Source organism: Asparagus officinalis, chromosome 2, assembly GCF_001876935.1.
Source record: "Asparagus officinalis chromosome 2, Aspof.V1, whole genome shotgun sequence".
Taxonomy (NCBI): domain Eukaryota; kingdom Viridiplantae; phylum Streptophyta; class Magnoliopsida; order Asparagales; family Asparagaceae; genus Asparagus; species Asparagus officinalis.
Genome location: NC_033795.1, coordinates 14,445,314 through 14,471,700, shown reverse-complemented (window position 1 = coordinate 14,471,700; position 26,387 = coordinate 14,445,314). Strand labels below are relative to the sequence as shown.

Genomic DNA, 26,387 nt, shown 5'->3' with positions numbered 1-26,387 from the left:
CATTTAGCCTATTGGTTCAATTGATGTTTTCCCCTGAAGTCAAGTACTAATGTTGTATTAAAGCGTACGTTTGGCAGAAAGATCTAAAATTTGAGCATGATATTATCTAAAAATGATATTTTTACCCTCAAGTCGACTAATGTATTACTTGCAAGCATTAAAAAATTTTAAACTCAAGATATTGTCCAAATAGCAAATAATACTTTTAATAAATTAATTGCATATATAGATTGAAATTGAAACATTCTTGTTAGGAGAACCTAGAATATTACCCTTAGCTTAGAATATTTGTTTCGCGTGGGAAAACCCCGGAATTAGGTTTCCTTGCTCCAACAACACTTGTTTGGCGTTAGAAGAAGTCAATGAATTTATCATTTTTTTTATTTATTAAAAATACAAAATATTACAAATCTTTAGTTACAATTTTAGTTCTGGGAAGCAGTGCCGAAAGAGACTAAGCGTTGCTCCGATGGCCACAAGAACAAGTTGCTCAAATATTGTGGATGTTGTTGAGAAGTTGTTGGGGATTCGAAACAATCAAATCGAATTCGTACCCTTCCGGATATTGTGTTTAAGAGTTGAGCAAGAAAGAAATTCACCACAAATCAAAGATAAAAACTTGTAGGAAAATAAACAAGAAAGAACACACCAGATTTATCGAGGTTCGGCAACATGCCTACGTCCTCAGGTGCCACACCACATAATTTTTTGATTAATTGAAGAAGATTACAATGCTCACAATTGGCCTCTCTCTCTAAGATTTCTGATCTCAAAGAACCCTCAAAACCCTCTTTTTTGTGTTTTTTCTCTTCTAAACCCTAGAGTGACGTGTTTCTATTTATAACAAAACACAATCCCAAACAGATTAGGATTCTAAAACGAGTCTGCCACACCCTGGTTTGGCACACACCACACCCATGACAAACAGGGCAGATTCTGTCACACCAGAGTGTAGCAGACACCATACTCATGACAAACAGGGCAGATTCTGCAACACCCTACCACATGGGTGTGACAGACGTTACACCAAGGTGTGGTGGAGTCTGTCTTGCTTATTTTTCATGTATTTGTTAATTTTGATTCTAGCTTTGGTCTCCACACTGAAGACCAACAATCTCCTACTTGGAGACTAAACCACCATCAATGAGCTTGCCCAAACTCCGCCTTCTTCGCAAGCATTCTCCTACTTGAAAAAATCCATTCTTCAATCATCATCAACCAGACGATCCCGACGATCCTCCTAGTATGGCTCCGCCTTCATCTCTTACGCATGAAGATCAACTGAAGTTGCACACAACTCTAGTTTGTCAATGATTACTGTTTTCGTCAACATATCCGTAAGATTTTGACTCCCCAAAATCTTCTCTAAATGTAACTTCCTGTCCTCGATCAGCGAGCGTATTAAATGGTATCGTACATCGTGTTGGCCTTCTTGTTTTAATGATGATTTACAAACAATTTACTACTAATGTTGTTTGTCTAGTGTTTGTACATTCCTATGTATTGTAGACAAACAACGTTGTTGGAGGTTGGATGGAATAGAGCTTCAACGATCATATCCAAAGGAGGTTGGCGGAATGTCGGTGAAGCTTATACAATTCAAGTTAAAGATCAAGTTCAAGCTTCATCCGTACGTGTACCAAGTTGAGCTACAATGAAGATCAAGATCAAGCTTGGGTAACTTAGTTTAGGATTTATATTATGTGTGTTAAGTACGTTAAGCTCAATATCATATACACACACATTTTATGATGTTTCCTTGTATATATATATAGTTATATATATATACATAAGTTTTGGTTTCTATGCATATATATAGTTATATATATATACATATATGTTTTTGGTTTAATAGGTTTCGAGTTTATATATGAAACAAATGAATAAAATTGGAAAATACTACTTTGTTTCATATTAATATGCCTATATATGATTTCATCTTTAACAAGCTTATATTTAATGAAATCATATTTAGTGTTTTGAAAATATTGCATAGAATATGCAATTTTGTGAAAATATGGTATTCATTATTTTTGGACTTAACAATAATCATATACATATTTTATTAAGTCTATATAATCATTGTGCAAAGTTTCAAAACATGGTTTAACCAAAATATCAAATTTCACATGTTTACATTTTCGTGTTTTGAACTATTTTGCAAAATGATGATTCTTCACAAATGGGAAATGTAATTTGGAAAATTCTTTTTGTAACATGTTCATTTACATGTTTATATACATTTCCCAAAGGTTCATAATTTTCAGAAGTCAAATGAATATTTTACAAATTGTTTAAATGTGTCAAAAACCTGTTTTTTATATATGTCAGTTTTCGGTCGACCGAACCGGTCGACCGAACCTGAGTTCTCACCATGCAGCAGAGAGTTGGTCGGTCGACCGGTCCGGTCGATCGAAAGCTCCATCGGTCGACCGCACCGGTCGACCGGATAAGTGTTTGCTTGATTTCCTGTTTTCGACCTGGATAACGGTCGACCGAACTTTCCGTCGGTCGACCGAATTTTTCCATCGGTCGACCGACAGAATTTCCGGTCGACCGACAATCTAGCCGTTGTCTTCTAACGGCTATTTTCCTGAGTTGTTTGCTGGGGCTGTTTTGTCATTTGGCTTGGGGGTTTTGGCTGAGCTTTGAGTGGGTATATATACCCCATTGCTGATGTCTTTTCAAGTGAGCCAAGAGAGTTTAAAAACAAGTTTAAGAGAGTTTTAATCAAGGGTTTATGTTTGGTTTAAGTGTGTTTATAAGCTTTTAAGCATTTGAGTGTTTTGGTTTTGTGAATCACTTCCACAAGAGCTTGAGGAGATCATCTATTGGTGTTTGAGCATCCAACTCTTCTCCTTCCACTCTTGATCTATTGAGAAGTTTTCTAAACTCAATCTAGCTTCATATTTTATATTGTTTGATTATCTTTTTATTAAGCTAGTGTTCATATTGAGTTTAGTTGATTTTATTATCTCTTTGTTCACACACAACCTATTGAGCTTATTGTATTTACATTCATAGTATAATTTGGGGTTGTGGGTTTGTGACTAAGAGTTGTGCTTAATTGAGTTCTCACCTTGTTAGAGAGAACAATCATTGATTTATATTGTGCTTAATTGTGAGGATTCACTTGTAATACACTTGTACACCGAGAGAAGTGTGTGGTGAGAGACGGGGTCGAATCCAAGAGGAGTGGCGTCGGTTGACGTGCCTAGGGAGAGGTTGTAACCGAGCACTTGAGGAGGAGGACACGGGCTAGGACCAACACTTAGTGTGTGAGGTGTGATTACATAGTGATTGTATTGTGAGGTGTAAACGTTGTTCGGGTGAACGTAGAAAACCCGGTTGTGATAGTGGAGATCTCCTCGAGGTGAGGAGCGGGGACGTAGGTCGTGGGGACCGAACCTCGTAAACATATCCTTTGTTTGTGATTGCATTGGCGCACTTGTTTTCATATTCATATCTTACATCGCCATTGTGTATTGCTTGTTGATCATTTTGCCCTATCACATTTGTAGTTAATTTGTTTACCCCTCTTGTTAGTTTTATATCCTTGCACATACATTGTCTATATCTCTTTGTTAGGATATATCTTATTGTTTATATATCCTTGCATATATTTCTATCATATAGGATATATCACCTTGTGTATATTGCATATTCTTGCACATAACTCTTTGTATATCTATCTTGCAAGAATATATTTGTTAATTAGTTTTAATTGGCATTTAATCGGATTAGATTAGCATAAGACCCTAATCACCCCCCCTCTAGGGTCTAACAATTGGTATCAGAGCTTGGTGCTCTTTAATTTAAAGGTCTAACCGCCTTGAGTTAAAGATCCAAGTTATCTTATTTGTGCTAATCTAGTTATGATTACTTTCGTCTTGCTTGCATATTTTCACATATATATCATGAATATGAATATATTTCGTTTAGGCTATGAATCAAATATTGCTCCTAAATTCATTAATTTTCCCTATGAACAATGGGCTTCTAGATTTAAACTATTTGTTGAATCTAGAAATATCAACTTATGGGAAGTTATTGATTGTGCTTACAATGTGCCCACATTGGAGAAATCCAAGTGGAGCAATCATGATAATAAAATGTTTACAATGAACAAGATTTTGTTAGAGTTTTTGCTTAATGCTTTTGACTCATCATTTTCTAACAAATTTATTCATTTTGATAATGCTTACAAACTTTGGAAATTCATTGAAGTACATCAAGGAGACATGGAGGCAATCCAACAAGCTTTGGAGGATTTTTCTTCAAGTTCTTGTGGAGCATCATGCACACGGCCACAAGATAATAACTCTTGTGTAGTAAGCGATTCCGATTCCGATAATGATTTATCTATTGATGAACTCACTTGTGCATATGAAAGATTATCTCATGCCTATACAAAATTGCAAAATAATTTTATTGATCTTAAAAGCAAGTATATTAGTTTAAAATCCGATCATGAGTTGCTAGTGTCCAAATTTAATGTCATTGCAAAAGAAAATACTATGCTTAAAGAAAACAATGACTTATTAAATTTGGAAAATAAAAAATTGACCTCATCCTTGTCTAGCTTATCTCATGCTAAAGATAATGCCTTTTTAGAAGTAGAAAGCTTTAGAAATAAAATTGATAATCATACATGTTCTACTTCTAGTTCAAATGCATATGTGCCTAATGATGAGTTGAACATTGTTAAAAATCGCATTTCATCTTTAGATTCAACTCTTAAAACATGCATTGTTAATAATAAGAAACTTATGGACTTATGTGCAAAGTCTCGTGTTAATTCCTTTAAATCCAACACTCACTATGCACATATTTATAGCAAAGTTTACAAGTGTTCAATTTGTGGTCGTAAAGGCCACTTATCTAAATTTTGCTATGATGCACATAAATATAAGAATACTAAAGCTCATTGTGCATCTCATCAAGTTTCTTCATCACATACACATGCACATACTCATCATGTTCATCATAAGCATGCTCATGTGTTGGCTTTGAGCTTAAATGATAGGGGTCATGTCCCTAAATCTTTTGGTACCAAGAGTTCTTGGGTACAAAAAAAATTTGAATTTTAAACCAAGAATTTTAATGTTTTTTTATCCTTCTCTTTCTTGGTTTTGAAAAATTATACTTTAAACTTTTGAACATGAAAACAATTCTTTTTCTTTGGTCAAATTCTTTTGTTTTCATGATTATTGATTTTGTTTTTGATGAGAGGTTTGTATTTATATAACCCTCCGGAGTTATTGGGTGTTTATTCCCAAACATTGTTTACCAGATGCTACAAATGTTTATATGGGTTGTTACTAGCTCAAGAGCTAGATATGGTTACCTCTCTTGATTTTTTAAAAATCAATGATGATTTGGTTTTATACTCTTAAAAAAGATTTTTAAAATCCATAGTTCATGATTCTTGTATGTTACATTTGAACTATGAACATTTTGTTTTGATTTGTTCTTTGAATTCGTTATATTTCGCTTATATGATGATATTTATATGTTTTTGCTTATGGATCATCTATTCGTGCCTTATAATGTATTCTTTATGTGGTTTGATCAAGTTATACAAACAAAATTTTCCTTTATTGATCAAACATTGTTTTTTTATTTACACTTGATTTATGATTTCATTTGATTAATTTGTTTTCATTTGAAAACATTTTGCATGTTTCCCATGCTCTTTCTCTTTTGATTTCATAAATCTATCTTTATACATGGTTTTTATGTTCTTTGATATGAGACATTATTTTTCATATTGACATATTTATATGTGTTCTCATTATCTCTTGAATGTGAGTGATTGTTAGCATACCTTTTATGCTTGCTCACATATGTTTGCCATGATCTTCATTTCATATATTCTATATGGCATTTTGATAGGGGGAGCAATCCCTATATCTTTTTATGTTTGGTACTCACCCGTGCTTATTGATAGGGGGAGCTTTCGCTCTCTTATTCTTTTTGTCACCTTTTTGATGTTGTCAAAGGGGGAGAAATATTGTGAGTACTTTCTTGTTTATATGCATGTGAATATAATTTATATATTCATTTTCTTTCATGCATATATCCTTTTTGTAAATTGTTTGTCATCATCAAAAAGGGGGAGATTGTTGGCATTCTTGTTTTGATGATGATTTACAAACAATTTACTACTAATGTTGTTTGTCTAGTGTTTGATGATGATTTACAAACAATTTACTACTAATGTTGTTTGTCTAGTATTTGTACATTCCTATGTATTATAGACAAACAACGTTGTTGGAGGTTAGATGGAATAGAGCTTCAACGATCATATCCAAATGAGGTTGGCGGAATGTCGGTGAAGCTTATACAATTCAAGTTAAAGATCAAGTTCAAGCTTCATCCGTACGTGTACCAAGTTGAGCTACAATGAAGATCAAGATCAAGCTTGGGTAACTTAGTTTAGGATTTATATTATGTGTGTTAAGTACGTTAAGCTCAATATCATATACACACACATTTTATGATGTTTCCTTGTATATATATATAGTTATATATATATACATAAGTTTTGGTTTCTATGTATATATATAGTTATATACATACATGCATGGTTTTGGGTTTTTCATGTTTTGAATACTTTTGCAAAATAATGATATTTCACAATTGAGAAATGCAAATTGGAAAATTCTTTTTGTAACATGTTCAAAATATCATTTGCAAACATTTCTCAAAGTTTCATCAAGTTTGGAATTGATTTGTTATGTTTAATGGAATTTACAAAATCATGTTTTTCGTTTGTGCATGTTCGTGCATGTTTTACTTTTTGTAACATGTTCATTTACATGTTTATATACTTTTCCCAAAGTTTCATAATTTTTGGACTTCAGTTGTTATTTTTTAACATATTTTCAAAAGTCTCAAAAATAGCTTTAAAAACCAGTTTTTGAATATGTCAGTTTTCAGTCGACCGAACCGGTCGACGGAACCTGAGTTCATATGCTCACTGGGCGACAGAGAGTCTGTCGGTCGACCGGTCCGGTCGACTGATGAAATTTCCGGTCGACCGATGAAATTTCTGGTCGACCGACAGTAGCTTTTTCAGCTTCCAACGGCTAGTTTTCTTACCGTTGTTGGGGCTGTTTCTGTCTTTTTGCTTGGGGTTTTTGGCTGAGTTGTGAGAGGGTATAAATACCCCATTGCCTTCAACTTTCAAGCTAATCCAAGAGAGTTTTAAAAACAAGTTTAAAGAGTTTTGTTTAAGGGTTTAGTGTTTGTTTAAAAAGCTATTAAGCATTTACAAGAGTTTGAGTTTGTGAATTCAAATTTCACAAGAGCAAGTGGAGATCATCTTGGTGTTTGAGCATTCATTCTTCTCCCTCTCTCTTGTCATCTATAGAGAAGTTTCCTTAAACTCAATTCTAGCATTTTATAAGTTTGTTCTTAATTTCATAAGCTAGATTTCATATTGAGTTTAGTTTAAATTGTTTTATTGATACTCTTTGTTCACACACAACCTATTGAGCTTATTGTATTTACATTCATAGTATAATTTAGGATTGTGGGTTTGTGATATTGAGAGTGAGCTTAATTGAGTTCTCACCTTGTTAGAGAGAACAATCATTTGTTATATTGTGCTTATCGTAGGATTCACTTGTAATACACTTGTACACCGAGAGAAGTGTGTGGTGAGAGACGGGGTCGAATCCAAGAGGAGTGGCGTCGGTTGACGTGCCTAGGGAGAGGTTGTAACCGAGCACTTGAGGAGGAGGACACGGGCTAGGACCAACACTTAGTGTGTGAGGTGTGATTGCATAGTGATTGTATTGTGAGGTGTAAACTGTAGGCGTATAAAATTGCTTATAGGTCCCTTAGAACAGCTCGGCACAAACCGACGAACCATCGGGCGACATATCCAAACACGAGCGTCAGTCCACAACGCCGAAGCCAAGTGACACGCAACGAAGCGGATTAACGAGGCAACGAGGCTAACGAACCGCACGCAAACAATGGAATACATCCATTCGCATGCGGAATCAAGCTAACAGTTCGGTGAGTCAACGAGTCATCCAACCATAGAACGGATTTGAACTCAAACACCGAGGCGGATTTACTGCCAAATCAGGATTCAGATCAACAAATCAGAGTCCAAACCAATAGCGAAACCGAAAAACGTCGAAAACCAACATTTGGAGGACTCGGCCAAAACCGAGCCACCATTCGGTGCTCGGCGATCGTCAACGCCAAATAAGGCAAGAGTTTGAGAGGAACCGGATCTCAGATCTACGTAGTCATCCTCCGGATCAAACCTTGGCCTTTGATCCCGAGAACTAGGGCGATTATTTCCTTGGTGAATTAATCCCCCCCGGCTATTATTTCCTTTGCGAAATAATACCCGTCATACTGCGTAGATCCGACCGGATCTAGATCGCACGGTGGTCCACGGATAAACCCCGGCGCAGGCGAAGAACCCACCAAAGCGAGTGACCGCAAAGGGAGCTCGTGATTCGTTCGAGAGGAAAGTTGTAACCTTTTAATTTTTTTCTTTGATTTCGTTATAACCGAATCTTATAAAAAGACCGGATCTTTTATAATCAAAAAAGCAATTACTTGAGAAAGCAATGACATCAATGAAAGCAACTTTTACCGCGAACAATCTGGCGACCACAGTGGGAGCCGCCGATCTCGCTGCCAAGATCGGAGCGTCGCAGCCGCGGCAGCCGCGGATCTCAATCCCGGTCGAAGAGGAGGTCGAGTATGAATTCGACCAACAGAAGTTCGAGGAATATCTGTCATCCTCGTCCGGATCATCCTCCCCCCTCAAGTCCAAGAAGTTCTCCTCCAGGAGAAAGGTACGTTGGTACGAAGAAGTTGAAGCTACCAACGACGATCTTACCCCAATTGACGCCAAAGTTGCGTCGGGGGAAGCTCCACCAACCTCCAACCAGGGTAGGCCTGTTCCTGCCAATTCCTCCGTCACTAAGGGCGTAGTGACTCTCTCAAAGAGAGCCCGCCAAAGGCGACACCAACGCTTGGCCAAAGAATTTGCAAAGGCCATGGAGTCAACCGACGGAATCCGCTATAACGCGGATCTGAAGAACAGAAGAGGCAAACAGCCTCAACCACCGATGAATGACAGCTCCTCCAAGCCGCCAACGAATGAATGGGTCCGTGTCAAACGGAATTGTTCGACGCTTGAGGAGCGCATTCGCAAGCACCGCGCAATGTCAGCGCAAGCACGGGCTCAAGTCCAAGAGGCCCGAAGAAGACTGCAAAAGGAAGTGGCTAAAAAGCAGCCACCAACCCGCCAAGTTTGGAGGCCGAAGTCTGAAGCGGCGATTCAGGCTAAGGCACAATCATTGCAGCCTTCGAAGCAAGTTCAACCTCCGGCGAACCGATCGAAGTCACCGGTAATTCCACTAGCCTCTCCGGGAGATCCTGCAGAATCATCCCGAAGAAGGAGGTCAGTTTTGGAGCGCCTCGGTCCAATTCCCGATGAAAAAGGCAAAGCTCCAGTCCAGGAGCGTTTGGGCCCGATGAAGAAGCCCCGAACGACTCAACACGCTGGGGGTCGCCGTCACCTCCAACATGACAAGGAGCTCAAGGCAGCTGCGCGCACTAATTTGCGCATTGAAGTCCAGGAGCCCGCTAAGAACTCACGCCAAAAAAGGCATGTTTCGAGGCGTGTGACTCTTAAGAGCCCAAAGAAGGCAGTTCGTCCTCAGAAGGAAACATTATCATCTGATAGTGATAATTTTATACCTGAGAAATCGTGCCAACACACGATGGATTACTCCGACCTTCAAGCAGACGAGTTGTACTATCGTGGTGAGAGCACGGGGAAAACCAGAAAGAGGAGTCCCCGACGACCAGAAACTCAATGCCCCTGTTCCAAACTCATTCGGGCGGTATTGTCTGAGTGCAACTGCATCAAGACGGTCCCCGAAAGAGTTTCGGTTTTCGAAAGGCTTAGTGCCGAAACGCCAGAACCAAGACCTAGGCGTTTCTAACGAAGAAGAAGAGTAGTCGAAGATGGAGAATTTCCGAGGGTTACCACTAATATGACCAGCAAAGGGACGTCGACACAGGATAATCCCGAGTCGATTCCGGAAATACCCCGGCGGATGACCCGTCTGCAGTCCGGAGCCATCATACGAGGAACTTATGGTAGGGTTCGGACAAGATTACCGTCAGAAGATGAAGAATCGGATTCATGTTCTGCTGTCGCATCGGATAACATAGTATCCAGCGAAGGATAACCCCGCGAATCATTTATGATAAATGCGGAACAAGTGGCCAAGATGCTCGAAGAAGCCATGGCTAAACAACAGGAGAGCTTCAGGTTCGAAATGCAGATGGCCAGGCAGAGCATGAGAGAAATGCATGACCAGCAGATCCGAGCGCTGACAAACCAGCAAGGCGAACCAAGTCGTCGTAACCAGGTCAACCTAGAAGATGAGGACACAGGTGCGAATAACGCCAATAATCCTCCCGTCAATGCAGGGGGTGGTAACGACAATGCTGATGAAGACTCAAGTGAAAGCTTGAAGATTAAAAACCTCGAGAGCAAAATCAATACGTTGATTTTCGCTCAAGAGATGAAAAAGACGAGCATTCCTTGTCCATACCCCCATGAATGGGAATTAATCCTGTATCCGACGAAATTCAATCTAATTAACTTCACGCCGTTTGATGGGAAGGGTTCACCTGGGGGTTATCTCTGGTAATGAGCCTCTGATGGTGCGGTCCTTCGTTGGCACTCTTCGCGGAGCCGCCTTCGACTGGTATCATCGCCTCAAGCCAGGAAGCGTGAATAGCTGGGACGACATGGAGACTAAGTTCCTCACTAACTTCTTCGATGACGACACAGAGATATCCATCGGGTCGATGCTCGACGAGAAACAAAAGGACAGGGAATTGGTTGACACCTTCGTAAAAAGGTTCCGAAACAAGGCGATGAACTGTCGGGATCCGATCACTGAGGAGTTTATTCTCCAGACTTGCCACAACAACCTCGCATTGGACGTGTTGGAGGCAATGAGAACGGCACCGTCTAACACTTGGAAAGACTTGAAGGTGCGCGATGAACAAGCCGAACGCTTTCTCCGAAGGAAGAAGGCCGAGAGGAACCTACCGACGGCTAATCCTATGAACTCAAACTTCGCCTCTCGTGGTAAGGGCAAAGCACGTGCAGCTACTGGTGGTGCTAATCAAACGTCACAACAGCAATCCCGAAGGCAGCAAAAGACTTCGGACCCGAGACTCCAAAAAGAGTATTCCTTCAAGGACGAAGACGTTCCAGCCATCTTCGAATCCCTCCTTGAAAACAACAAGATCAAGCTACCACCTATCACAAATCAGGAGGAAGCTGACAATACTGCGGATCCGAAGTACTGTGCATACCACAGGAGGGTCCTTCATCCCACCAAGGATTGCTTTGCTCTCAAGAATAGCATCCAAACCTTGGTCGAAGCCGGCGTCATAACACTGAGATAAGCCAAATGAAAACGGCAACACTCCGAAGAGTATACGAGTATAAACTGCTTCTCAATCCTCCAACGGGTGCATGAGGTTAAACTGCTTCCTTACATACTCCAACAGGTATATGAGTCTAAACTGTTTCCTTTCTTTCACGGGAAGTTCCTGGAGAATACCATGCCTGATATTCTTAAGGATAACCTGGACACCTAACTGAGTACAATACCAGGCCCAGTTTTGCAAAGAAAGCTGGGGGTGGATAATTCATGTAACGGGAAGTTCCCCAAAAAAATCCATATAGTGTATTCTTAGGGATAATCTGGTCACCACAGCAAGGTGATGAATAAGAAACTCCCATTCAAATTCTCACCGCGTTTGTGCACTCAACACTCTCATTGTCAGAGTCTGGACATAATATTCGGAATTGGTCAAACCTTTCTACAGTTAGGACCAAAACAATAACCCCCTCTCGATTCCCCCAATGAACGAGAGGTCCACAAATCGAGCGATCAAACCTTCCTACAGTTAGGATCGTCTCAAACCTCCCAATTGGTCAAACCTTCTTATAGTTAGGACCACAGTCAAAATCCCCTCTCGATTCCTCCAATGAACGAGAGGTCCACTTTCAAATCGAGTGATCAAACCTTCCTATAGTTAGGGTCATCTCAAACTACTGCTTGGTCAAACCTTCCTACAGTTAGGACCAAAACCACAATTCACTCTCGATAAACGAGAAATTCATCTTTAGTTCGGTAATCAAACCTTCCGACAGTTTGGGTTATCTGAATCTTTTCGATTCTCGGAGTGGAGATCCCACTTTTAGTTTCACCTTTCCGGATTCTAGGGGTGGAGATCCCACCTCGAGTCTCCTTTCCAGCTGAAGATAGAATATAAAATTCTTCTTCAGTGTCGGGAGATAGAATATAAAATTCTTCCTCTCCCATTTCGGGTTCGTCTTTGTCCCAAGAGAAGACACCACCTTTTTCAACTCCCAAAATCTGTACCTCACAGGTACGGGGAATTTTATCCCGAATCCTAAGTAGGGATAAGTCTGCGCCTAACACGCACTGCCGGTCTAGTCTTTCTCCGAAGAAAAAGACACAAGAGTTCGGTTCTGGGGTATTCTATCCTGAAACCTAAGCAGGGATAAGTCTGCGCCTAACCCGCGCTGCCGGTTAGTTCTTAACCGTTAAAAAGAACACACGTTCACATATTCAACATTGTGGCAGGTTGTTATTAATAACACCAAAATCCATGCCTTACACGCGTGCGGAATTTCATCCTGAATCCTAAGAAAGGATATGCCGACGCCTAATACACGTCGTCGGTTTAGTCTTTTTTCGTAGAAGAAGACACCAGAGTTCGATTCTGGGGTATTTATTCCGAAACCTAAGTAGGGATAAGTCAGCATCTAACACACGTTGTCGGGTAGCCTATTCTCGTGACAATGGAGAAGTCTACGTATTCGAAGTCGTAGCGCCAAGTCTAAGAGAATTCACTCTCTTAGCACAACGTTACATGCGGAACAGATTTAGACAATCCGCATGCTAGCCCGACTCAAACGGTAGTCGGTAAAGGCTAATCAAATTCGTTGAAGGCTGGGGGTTAGCCAAAAAACCCCAAAGTCAGCGCCTAACACGCGTCGCCGGTTTAGTCTTTTACCAATTGAAAAAGACACCAGAGTTCGATTCTGGGGTATCTCATCCCGAAGCCTAAGTAGGGATAAGTCAACGTCTAAAACACGTTGCCGGGTAGCCTATTCCCGTAACAATGGCGAAGCCTATGTATTCAACATCATAGCACAAAGTCTAAGAGAATTCACTCTCTTAGCACAACGTTACATGCGGAACGGATTTGACAATCCGCATGCTAGCCCGACTCAAACGGTAGTCGGTAAAGGCTAATCAAACCCGTTGAAGGCTGGGGGTTAGCCAAAAAATCCTAAAGTCAACACCTAACACGTGTCGCCGGTAGCCTATTCCCGTAACAATGGCGAAGTCTATGTATTCGACATCATAGCACGAAGTCTAAGGGAGTTCATTCCCTTAGCACAACGTTACATGCGGAACGGATTCCGACAATCCGCATGCTAGCCCGACTCAAACGGTAGTCGGTAAAGGCTCATCAAACCCGTTGATGGCTGAGGGTTTGCCAAAAATCCTATAAATACGAGAGTCACTGACGCATCAGCTCCATTAGTTGGTCTCGTGACTTGAGCATCGTATGACGTTCAAAACCCTAAGGTCAACGCCGGACAACGCGTAACCCTAGGTCAACGCCAGTCAAGGCGTTGCAATCAAAAAGTCAACGTACGACGTTCAAAACCCTAGGGTCAATACGTAACCCTAGGTCAACGCCTATCAATGCGTTGCAATGAAAGAATCAATACTCCGAAAAGTATACGAGTGCAATGAAAGAATCAATACTCCGAAAAGTATACGAGTATAAACTGCTTCTTAGTACTCCAATAAGGTATACGAGTATAAACTGCTTCTTAGTACTCCAATAAGGTATACGAGTATAAACTATTCCCTATATTTTTGGTTGAGAAGTTCCTGGAGAATATTGTTTCCTAAAAATATCCTTAAGGATAACTCAACAACACCACGTCGGACAACGCGTCGCAAATAAAGACTCAACGCCAACATTCGAGGGTCAGTTCTATGTTGAACCAACAAACACGAGCTAAAGATTAGAAAATTAGGAACCGACTTCAAATTCGAAATTCCGACAACGGTCAGACAATAAATGCAGCACCGGAAACCTTACAGACATTCGACAAAGCACCGAATAGCCTGAAGGATTGAAGGAATCAAGAACAGAAGCCATTCCAAAGTCCCGTTACACCGACTGAAGGTTGGGACAATCATATCCAAAGTATTCCAGACTCTTCTATAAAAGAACGAGACTGAAATACTTTGGAGGGGGTATCTGTAGGCATATAAAATTGCTTATAGGTCCCTTAGCTCAGCTCGACACAAACCGATGAACCAACGAGGCGACGAGATCGACAAATCGCACGCGAACAACGGAATGAATCCACCCGCGTGCAGAATCAAGCTAATGAGTTGAGGAATCAACGAGTCATCCAACCGAGAGCGGACAATGGAATACATCCATTCGCATGCGGAATCAAGCTAACAGTTCGGTGAGTCAACGAGTCATCCAACCATAGAACGGATTTGAACTCAAACACCGAGGCGGATTTACTGCCATATTGGGATTCGGACTGTCAAATCAGAGTCTGGATCAACAACGAAGCGCAAAACCGGACAACGGATACAACACCTGGGGGACTCAGCCAAAACCGAGCCACCTCTAGGTGGCTCGGTGGCCGAGCCACCTCTAGGTGGCCGGCCCAGATCTGTGCATTTTTGAGAGGTTGGAATTTTGGACGGCGAAGCTCTGCTGGATTGAAGACTCAAAACTTAAAAAAGATTAAAGCTTTGGAACTTTGAAGACTTGGGGAGATCAGATCTGGTTCGTGGCGATCATCCACGCCAAATAAGGCAGGAGTTCGAGAGAGATCAGATCTGAGATCTACGCAGTTTCCCTCCGGATCAAAGCTTGGCCTTTGATCCAGAGAACTAAAAGGCTATTATTTCCTTGGCGAAATAGTACCCTCGGCTGTTATTTCCTTTGTGAAATAACACCCGTCATACTGCGTAGATCCGACCAGATCTAGATCGCGCGGTGGTCCACGGATAAACCCCGGCGCAGGTGAAGAACCCACCAAAGCGAGTGACCGCAAAACAGGAGCTCGTGAAGGCAAAGAACCCACACAAGCGAGTGACCGCAAAACAGGAGCTCGCGATTCGTTCGACAAAAGAGAAAAATTGTAATTTTTATTTTATTTTCTTTTGATTTTATTGTAATTGGATCTTATAAAAAGACCGGATCTTTGTAACCGATAAACTGTTAACAAAGAAAACAATGGAATCAATGAAGAACACAATTTTTCCCGCGAACATAAACGTTGTTCGGGTGAACGTAGAAAATCCGGTTGTGATAGTGGAGATCTCCTCGAGGTGAGGAGCGGAGACGTAGGTCAAGTGGTTGACCGAACTCCGTAATCATATCATTTGTTTGTGGTTGCATTGGCGCACTCATCTTTATGCTTATATCCTATATCGCCTTTGTATATTGCATGTTGTTTGTATTACCCACTATCTAGTTTAGATTGTTTATTTTACCCTTGTGTTAGATTCATATCCTTGCATATAACTCATAGCATATCTCATTGCTAGGTTATATCCCTTGTTCATATTGCTTATCCTAGCTCACATATATTATTGTATTTCATACTTGCTAGGATAACTTGTTAATTAATTTTAATTAGCATAAAATCGGATTAGATTAGTATAAGACCCTAATCACCCCCCCTCTAGGGTCTAACACATCGATGTGCTTCATTCTGACATGATAAACTGGATTCTCGGCAAGGTGTATAGCGCTCTGGATATCACAATAAAGAACTTCTCTACCTTGCTTCAGATCAACTCTTCCAAACATCCAGCCAACCAAATCATCTCCTTGCTTGCTTCAGTCACCGAGACATACTCAGCCTCGGTTGTAGATACACTACCGAAAAATGGGTCTATGGGGACGGTTTATAACCATCCCGCTAGACAATAAAACTATCCTCATTGGCCTACAGGGATGGTTACTCATCCGATACATTTGCCGCCGTAGTGCTTGGTCTAACGTGACAATTCATGATCCAAGTAGCGCGGTTCTTGAACTGTTCCCGTTTATAACATTTGGGGATGATTTACCTATGGGGACGGTTCATATTTTTGCAGATGGTAACAGTTATTTAGCAATGGGAACGGTTATATTTTTAAGCTATTGTGACGCTTACGCACCAAGAGGGACAGTTTCGAGTTTGATCTAAGAGGATGGTTTTGTTGTCTATGGGAATGGTTTTGTTTGTGATCTATGGTTTATATCAAAGGAGACGGTTAGCAATGGGGACAGTTTTTAGCAATGGGGACGGTTTTCAGATGTAAAGATATGAGAACAGTTATATATAGCAAAGGGGACGGTTTTTAATTTTTACTGATCAAAGCAAATCATCCAGATATCACACATTAGTCCATCACATACAAAGAAACAATAGTCCAAGTTTTACACACAAACTAACCAAACTTTAGTCTTAATATAATGAACAATTCATTACAACGAAGAACAATATTACAGCATTAGGATTGAGATTCATCACAAGTTTTTACTTTTGTTCAAATCACATATCACAATTCCTCCATGATTAAAACAAAGAGCTACTGCTTAATCAAAAGATCAAAATGTCTCTATTAAGACGATTAAGTTCTAAATCTTCACAACAAATAAATCCCACAAAGAGCGATAAGCATGGATCTTCAGATGTTTTCCTGCATACATTAAGATAAAAAGATAAGCATATACATATAATAAAATCAATTACATAATCAATTACATTACATATACATATATGATACTGAATTTTCCAGTATTCTCGAACAATTATCACTTTTTCCAGTTTCAGTTTTTTGGTACTTTAAACAACCTCCACAAGTATTAATTATCCAATTCCAACCAACTTTGCTAACTGGATATGTAGGACACAAGCAATTAAATACTATGCATTGCCTGACTCACGCAACGCATAGGCAGTCCACTTCACATACCACGTGTTTTGCTACTCGAGTAGTGAAGGATAAAGGAGTAACTATAAACATCAAAAAAGATAAGGAAAAAACAAGATGATATAAGAAAGTTTATCTGGTGAATAGATACATACCATTCATGATAGCATTTCATGCTCATAGCATGGCTGTAGTTGGGTAGTACAACCATGTTGTTCATTTCCATACAGATCCCACATGCTTCTTCACTTTCATCATCTATATCGGATAATAGCCTCATATCATCATCTTCTCTCCTTCTGTATCATACACACTGCTTTTTGTTTTTTATCCTCCATATCAGTTATCCCCTTGTGCAGTTGCATCAGAGAGGGAAAAATTACAGTTGACATTAACATTATAATCAATAATGTGAATTTAAGAATTTAAAAATTAAATTAAGTTCTTAGATGAATGCAAGCCAAGTAATTTACCATAAAACTCCTTGATACTTGCTTTTCTGTCATAGATTGACATAGTCGTTCTTCCGTTGACATAAACCTACAAATGAAAAGTTCTCAGCCTGCAATACATTAGGTATCTGGTGCTCAATACAAAAGAGGACAAATCCTCAGGTTAGGAAGATATCAACCTTATACATTAAGATCCTCATCAAACCAAGAGCCCCTGCAAATCTACAGTCTGTCCACTAGACCAGAAAAAGAACGATTTGGGCAGCTGGGGTATATGATACACGCATCTGAAGACAAGCACCATCATATTCCCACGGAAAATCCGAAGCCCTGCACATCAAAATTAAGGGTTGGCAACAGTGAAACACTTCACACTACCAACAAAAACCAATCTCATTTCTCTACAATACAAATTGTTCATCCAGACCAACAATATCGACAATTTTACAGCACGCAACAAACAATATCTACAATTTTCTAGTTTTAACACTCTCTTTAAAGCTTTAGGGTTTTCCTATACTTATAAAAATTAAATGAAAAATGTTGCTTCTGTTTCCTACTCCTAAGGACCTCATCCCCTATACAGCACAAACCTGATATATTCTATTTAACTATTGCAAATAAAACAATGCACGTCAGTACATAACCTCAAACAATGAATCACATGTATATAGTAAAACAAATCTTTTTACCTATTAATGTTAGCAACCAAGGGAGTGGCGTAAATGCTTGAGCTAATCTCACTCTGCCATTTCAATTCCAGATGCCTCGGGCATTTGGAGTTCAGCAAGGAATCCTCGTCTCTGCAATCAGAAAGTGATGTGATGAAACTATCAATCATTACATCTTACTAGACAGCTCTTTGCAGATTAATTAAGTCCTAGCCCAAACACATGCTAATGTTAAGACTTAAGATCAACCCCTCAGATAGGAACAAAAGCACACAAATCTTAAATTAGATGCCTTGCCCTTTATGGGTTTTACTTGTAATAATATTGTGAAGAAGAGCACTAAAATAAAAAAGATTCAATTTTGCCTGTCCTAACATGAAACTAGAGTGAATGTTGACAAATTTCAAGAAGCAGCTCGGAATTTCTTAAACATAACCCCCCAAAATTAACTAAATTGACAGGTTCAAGGTTCCATGCCCAAACTTAATCATGACAACACTTCAATCAGCATCCCCTTCATCATATTGTGATCCCATCAAGTTTGGAACGGAGAAAGAAATCTAAATCAGGGGCAAAAGGAGAAATCAAACTTATAAGTTGGGATAACAGAGCAAATCATCACTAGCTTCGCGTTCTCGAAACTTGTTTTTCTTCTTCGTCTCTTCCTGTTTAGAATCTGAGGCGCCATGGATCGGAATAAAGGAGGAAGAGATAACTAAGAAGGAGACGAGAAGGCCGGTGAGCGGCCTCATTAGGGGGGAGAGAGAGGGGGACGAAAAAACACTATATAGGGTTTTCTACTACAAGCAAATAGATCACGACAATGAGGAGTTGTTTCAGGCTACGATCGGAGAAGAATTAAAAATAATGATTTTAGTAAGAGGGGGGAAAACAAAAAAAATATGGGGAGAACGGAGCGTTACCTCCTTCTTCTTCTTCTTCCTCTTCTTGGCGCCACCGCGGAGATGGAGGACGAGGTGGAGCGTCGACTCCTTCTGGATGTTGCAATCGGCCAGGTTTCCATATTTAACATCTACACAAAAACATATAAAAGCAATGATTAAATAGTGAAAAGCATAATTTAGATAAAAGATATTTATAGTAATTTAATCCTATATATAAAATCTATGTCCTAAATGTTTTAAAGATGCTGAGCTATAATTCCTGTTCTTGTATTATTTCAAGAACTGAAAAGGGAAGTAAAATAAAAAAAGGAAATGACTATAACGCATTTAAAAGACTTTGCAGCTTGCTTGGATAACTCAAACAAACAGTGAGCTCAATGCATCAGTGATAAGCTTTTTGCACAATTAGCATTTGGATGTTGAAAATCCAAACACTTTATAATGCTAACCTACCCATTATTGAGTTTCATTAGAACTTAATATTCAAAAACTAACCAAATTACCCAAAACCATTGACTATAAGATCAAAACTCTTCATATATATAGGATAGAAAACTCAGAGCATTTTTGTAACCTTATGTCATTCGCTCAAGAATAAAGAATGTTACAATGAAGCAACACTAGCGAAGCTAATTCAAAGCACAAAGAAGCAGTCTTTTATCATCTCAGCAACTAAATCAACTAACAAGATTCATGAATTCTAGCAATTAGAAGAGAACTTCTACGAAATCTAAAAAGAAGACAACACCAACAATACAGAGCTCACCCTTTCTGTGCCTCTTATTCCTAACCGACTTCTCTGGTGATTTAGTGCAAGCATTGCTCTCCTAAACAAGCAAAAACCTCCCCCAAAGATCATATTTTTATCAAACAATCACTCAAATTACCAAAATCTCAACGCAAAAACCAGCCAATCTCACCTTATTGAACTCAAATCCATTCGACATTTCTGGCGTTATATAATCCGGAGTACTGCACCAACAAAATCCCCAAAAATCAACAAAAAACCCCCACAAAAAACAAGAAATCGAGCACAAATTTTGACCTACCAAAAGATATCCTAGCTGAGGATGCAAAGGTCCTCGGGCTCAGCTGCGGTTTTGCCCCATCGAGGTTAGGGTTTAGATCCAATCTAGGGTTAGGGTTCCGTCGAGGGGGTAGGAGATTAGGGTCGGGGTTGAAGGAGAAGAGGGAGGAGAGGATGAAGATGGTGAAGACATCAAGGAGGAAAACGAGGGTGAGAAGGTTGGCGGGCGAACGTGACTGAAGAGGAGGCTGCGGTTTTGCTCTGTTGAGAAGAGGTGAGGTCACAGAGGAAAGAGGAGATCGTCGAGGAGAGGTGTTTGATTTCTTTTTTTTGATCGGGTGAAGAGGGGTTATACGAAAGAAAAATAGAATTGTTTTTTTGTTAAAGATTGGTCTCATAATAAAACCGTCTCGTTAGCTCACTACAAGATTTTTTTTAAGTCTAATTCAAGCCCAACGTTTTATTTTAAAGTGTTGTCTTAGATTCTATTGTGATGATTGGAACCGTTTCATGACCGTTCCCTTAGGAGGCAAAGGGGACGGTTTTAAACCGTTCCCAAATAACCGTCCCTGTATACATATTTTGTGGTAGTGATAAAGTTATAATCTTATGCAGATGTGAGACCCAGCTCACTGCTGTCGACGTTAAAATATAAACATACCCCGTGATGCTCCACCTCGTATCATGATCACCGGTGAAGTTCGCATCCATGTATCCCTGCAGCACCAATTCCTTACTCCTAAAACATAGTGGTTTGTTCGTTGTCCCTCTTAGGTACCGCAATATCCAATTCACGGCCTTCAAATATTGCTTCCCTGGATTGCTTGCAAACCTGCTCATAACTCTCACTAGATGGGCAATGTCTGGCCTCGTGCAAACCATCGCGTACATAAGACTCCTAATGGACGAATAATATGGCACCATGCTCATATGCTCTCTTTCTGTATCTGTCTTAGGCGATTGCTCCTCAGATAACTTAAAATGGCTTCCAAGGGGTGTGCTAACAACCTTAGCATTCTGCATATTGAACCTCTGAAGTGCCTTCTCGATATATTCAGCTTGGCTTAACCTCAATGTCCCTTCAGCTTCATCCCTACTGATTCGCATCCCTCGAATTTGCTTCGCTGTACCCAGATCCTTCATTGCAAACTCCTTTGCTAGCTGCTTCTTCAAACTATTTATCTCCTCTAAACACGGTCCTGCTACTAACATGTCATCAACATATAATAACAATATAATAAAACTGGACTCAAACCTTTTGAAATAGCAGCAATGATCCGAATTGCATCTTGCATAGCCATTATTCTGCATAAAGTTATCAAACTTCTTGTATCACTGTCTCGGAGCCTGTTTCAAACCATATAAGTTTTTCTTGAGCTTGCACACTATCTCTTCCTTTCCTTCTTCAATGAAGCCAACAAGCTGCTCCATGTAGATTTTTTTCATCCAAGTCACCATGAAGAAAGATAGTCTTCACATCTAACTGCTCAAGGAAGAGGTCTTCTGTAGCTACCAAGCTCAACACCACTCTGATGGTTGTGATCTTTATAAAAAGGGAAAATATCTCTGTGTAGTCAACTCCTTCCCACTGCTGGAACCCCTTTACAACTAATCTGGCCTTATACCTCTTGCTTCCATCACTCTCTTGCTTGACTTGGTAGACCCATTTATTATGCAAGGCTTTCTTCTGTGCAGGTAGCTGGGCTAACTCCCATGTCTCGTTAGTGAGTAGAGAATCCATCTCCTCCTGCATCGTATGCTCCTACTGCTGAGATTCACTCACTTGTATAGCCTCCTTGTAGCATTCCGGTTTACCGCTATCGGTCAACAATAAGTAATCAAGAGATAAAAGATATCTAGGATTCGGTTTGGGTACCCTGGATGACCTCCTAAGTTCCACGCCCTAGGTAGTTGCTTCTGCACCCGGAGCCTCCTCTGTTCTTTGGTCAGAACAAACATCATCACCCCTATCTATAAGTTCCTCTAAATCTATGTACTCGGATCCACCTGCATCCGAAGTGTTTCTCCCACTGCTTTGGCTATCCTTGACAATTTCCCTGTCCTTGTACATCACCTCCTCATTGAATATGACGTCTCGGCTCCTGATGATCTTCTTGTTCTTCTCATCCCAAAGACGATACCCGAACTCATCAATACCGTATCCAATGAATGTACACTTTTATGATATAGCTTCTAGCTTGTCCCTGACATGGTCACTAATGTGAACATAAGCCACACAGCCAAATACCCGCAAGTATGAGAGATTGACCTTCTTGCCACTCCAAACCTCCTCTGGAATCCCAAAATCCAATGGAACTGATGGCTTATGATTAATAAGGTAAGCCGCCGTATGCACCGTATCCGTCCAAAATGTTTTAAGTAGACCTACATGCAATCGCATGCTCCTGGCACGCTCCGTCAAGGTTCTGTTCATCCTCTCTGCAATGTTGTTCTGCTGCGGCATCCCTGGAGTAGTCCTCTCTAAGCGAATACCATTCGTAGCATAGAACCTCTTGAACTCCTCCAGCTGCTCATATTCCCCATCATTGTCTGATCTCAGACACTTCACCTTCAGATCTGTCTTATTTTCCACCATGGTCTTCCACTTCTTGAAGACTTCGAACACCTCTGACTTGTGCTTCATGAAGTAAACCCACACCTTTCTCGAGTGATCGTCGATAAAGATGACATAGTATCTCAAACCGCCAAAAGAAGACATACTAGCTGGACCTCATACATCTGTATGAATCAACACTAGCTTCTGATCCTTAGGTGGCCTTCCATCCTTCTGGAAACTAACCCTCTTCTGCTTCCCAAAGATGCAGTTTTCACAAACCCCGACTTCCACGGAATCGATCCAGGTTAGCTTTTCCTATGAATGTAGAATTTTCATTCCCTTCTTGCTCATGTGTTTCAACTTGTTGTGCCACAGATCCGTACTCTCTTTGCCATCTGCAATTGCGAGGGTGTCACTCGCATGTGAGGTGAGGTAGAGTGTTCCTGTTTTGTTGCCTCGGGCAATAACCATTGTACCATTGGAGATCCTCCATGAATCCCCAGTGAATGTCGAAACGTAGTCTTCTGCTCTAAGTTTTCCTACCGAAATAAGATTTCTCTTAAACTTCGATACGTGTCTCACGTTCTTTATGTTCCACTTAGAGCACTTCATCTAAATCTGCACGTCGCCCTTTCCAACAATATTATAGGGTTCATTGTCCCCCAAATACACTTTTCCAAAGTCCACTGCTAAATAATTCTAAAGAATCTTCTTACTAGCAGTGGCGTGGAAAGAGGCTCCTGAGTCGATGACCCACGAATCCGAATCCCTGTCCATAGCAAGGATCAAAGCATCCTGCACGATATGAGCCTCCTGCTCACCTGCATCCTTTTTTGAACTTTTGCAGACTGAAGACATATGGCCCTCCTGGTCACAGTTCCAATACTTTTCTTTGATAGGCCTAACCTTCGAGTTCGACCTCTTCTTCACTGATTTCGACCGATTCCTGTTCTAGTTTCATTTCTTTTGACTTCTCTACCTCGAAACTTAGAGCTGGATCTGAACCTTCTGATTTTAACGATTTTCTTCTAAACTCCTCGGATAAAATTATGCTAACAACCTCACTCAGCTTTAACTTCTCTTTCCTACCGAGATGCTGATTGCCGTCACACAACCTGATCTAACTACTCTGGCAACTATAGAATCAATAGGGCTTGCACTTCGTCATCAAACATAATGTCCACAAAGATAAGTTGATCAACAATCGTGTTGAACTCGCTGAGGTGCATCGTGAAGGACCGTCCTTCTGCCATCTTGAGGTTGAAAAGAGTTTTGACGAGATACACCTTATTTGCTACAGACGGTTGCTCGTACATCTTTGCGAGCGCTTCCATAAGCCCTACCATCGTCTTCTCCTTCAATATGTTGTGTGCGAATATCTTGGTGAGCGACAACCGGATTTGCCCTAGAGCCTTCCTATCCAGTATCTCCCAATCATCGTCTGACTCCTCTTTCTTCTATCCCTTATCCTTGCCCATCAACAGGCGATAGAAGTCCTTCTGGTACAGATAGTTCTCCATCTGTGATTTCTAGTAGGCGAAGTCTGAACTATCAAACTTCTCGATCTTAGATTTGATTTCCTCTGCCATGGCTCTTTCTCACAAATTTGCTGAATGAAGCTCTGATACCAGTTGTTGGGGATTCGAAAGAATCAAATCGAATCCGTACCCTTCCGGATCTTGTGTTTAAGAGTTGAGCAAGGAAGAAATTCACCACAAATCAAAGATAAAAACTTGTAGGAAAGTAAACAAGAAAGAACACACCATATTTAACGAGGTTCAACAACATGCCTACGTCCTCGGGAGCCACACCACACAATTCTTTAATTAATTGAAGAAGATTACAATGCTTGTAATTGGCCTCTCTCTCTCTCTCTAACATTTCTAATCTCAAAGAGCCCTCAAAACCCTCTTTTTTGTGTTCTTTTTCTCTTCTAAACCCTAAAGGGATGTGTTTCTAGTTATAACAAAATATAATCCCAAACAGATTATTATTCTAAAATGAGTCTGTCATACCCTGATGTGACACACACCACACCCATGATAAACATGGTAGATTCTGCCATACCAGTGTGTGGCAGACACCACACCCATGGCAAACAGGACAGATTCTGCCATACCCTGCCACATGGATGTGGCAGACACCACACCAGGATGTGGTGGAGTCTGTCTTGCTTATTTTTCATGTGTTTGTTGATTTTGATTCTAGGTTTGGGTCTTCACTCTCAAGACCAGCATAAGTGACTAGCTTGCTTGAGTTGTAGGAGAATGAAGATTCTTTCTTGAAATAATGAATATGTTATGGTGAGTTTGCTTCATTGAACAAGTGAGAAATGCCAATAAAAGATCATTTATTGAATACTAGTATAATGCACGTGCTTTTCACGTGAACGTAAATATTTTAAGTTTTAAATTTTTTATTGAATAGTTAAACTATGTGTTAATAAATAAAATTTTACAACAAGATTGCTTAAAAAGAAATATATAAATTAATTATTATTGTGTAGTTATTGTAATTAAATATTTTTCTTATTGTGATTCACCAAGTGGTAACCCTTATTTTTAATAAGTGTCTACATCTAATATTATTCTTGAATAATGCCAATTTTGTAAGTTCTCTTAAATATGTCTCTTCAACTTAAAAGTTATTAACTTAATTCTAAGTTAAGTAAGCTGCATTAATCTTGCTTGCTTTTTCCTGATGTTTTCTATATAGTTAGACTTAATACCTACAACATATTGCAGTAGTTACTTCTCATTATAATTATTTAATAGGGTAAATAAAAATAAACCCTTATGAAATTTTAGCCCCTACGAACTTTCAAAATCACACAAAAGCCTAATGACTTTCCTGTTTCAAAGAAAACACTCAATAACTTTCTAAATTTTGTAAATAACCCCTATCAATTAGAACCAAAAAATTAGTGTAAAAAGCATTTTGAAATTTATTGGAGGTCTAGTGTAATTTATCTAAAAGATATTGGTGGCTTTCTACAAACGTTATTTCGGGTTTAGTATGATTTTGAAAGTTTATAGGGTCTATTTACTACAAAATGCTAAACATTTGAGGGGGTTTACTATAACTTACCTTATTTAATATTATAATTCTTAGTTCAAGTAACATTATTAAAATAATTATACTATCTTTATACTATAAATATTTATCTAATTTATTTTTTAATTATGCACTTGAATAATTTTGTACTATAAATATTTTATAAATTTATATCATACTATCATTAACAATTAACAATACTATTATTAATATCAAATAATTTTTTTAAAGGTTAGTTTTCAATCATTACCAAATATAGATTATCTAGGATCATGTAATAATCTTTGAACAAATACTCAAAAAATAATATTAAATTATTTATTCAATTTATATAGTAATATAATACTAGATAAAATGTGTAATTCATAATTTATGTGATATTATAAAAATAATTACACTATTTATGCAATTAAATATTTATTATATTCATTTTATTGATCATTGAATTATAGTATAATTCTTAATTAATAGTATTTAGTAATATATTATTTTTTTATACTATTATCTTAATTTATTTATTATAATTTATAAATAATTATTACAATAATTTAATTTAATTGGTTACTACTAATAATTTTGTATACTTGTTTTATAAATTATTTTATTATATTATTTTTAAATAATTAATAGTCATAACATTATT

The 26,387-nt window shown here is 39.2% G+C and overlaps 1 long non-coding RNA gene across 4 annotated transcripts; it reads right to left on the bottom strand.

Annotated features, from left to right (window-relative positions):
- Nucleotides 16,594–20,488, bottom strand: LOC109830345. Of its 4 annotated transcripts, none has more exons than XR_002244270.1 (9): nucleotides 20,156–20,488; nucleotides 20,027–20,078; nucleotides 19,873–19,949; nucleotides 19,125–19,234; nucleotides 18,223–18,333; nucleotides 17,710–17,860; nucleotides 17,552–17,618; nucleotides 17,234–17,428; nucleotides 16,594–16,844 (listed from the first exon to the last, which is right to left on the bottom strand). It is a non-coding gene; the product is annotated as an uncharacterized LOC109830345 (long non-coding RNA). The 4 variants fall into 4 exon arrangements; XR_002244271.1 differs by having other exon boundaries at nucleotides 19,873–19,933; XR_002244272.1 differs by lacking the exon at nucleotides 19,873–19,949 and having other exon boundaries at nucleotides 20,156–20,487.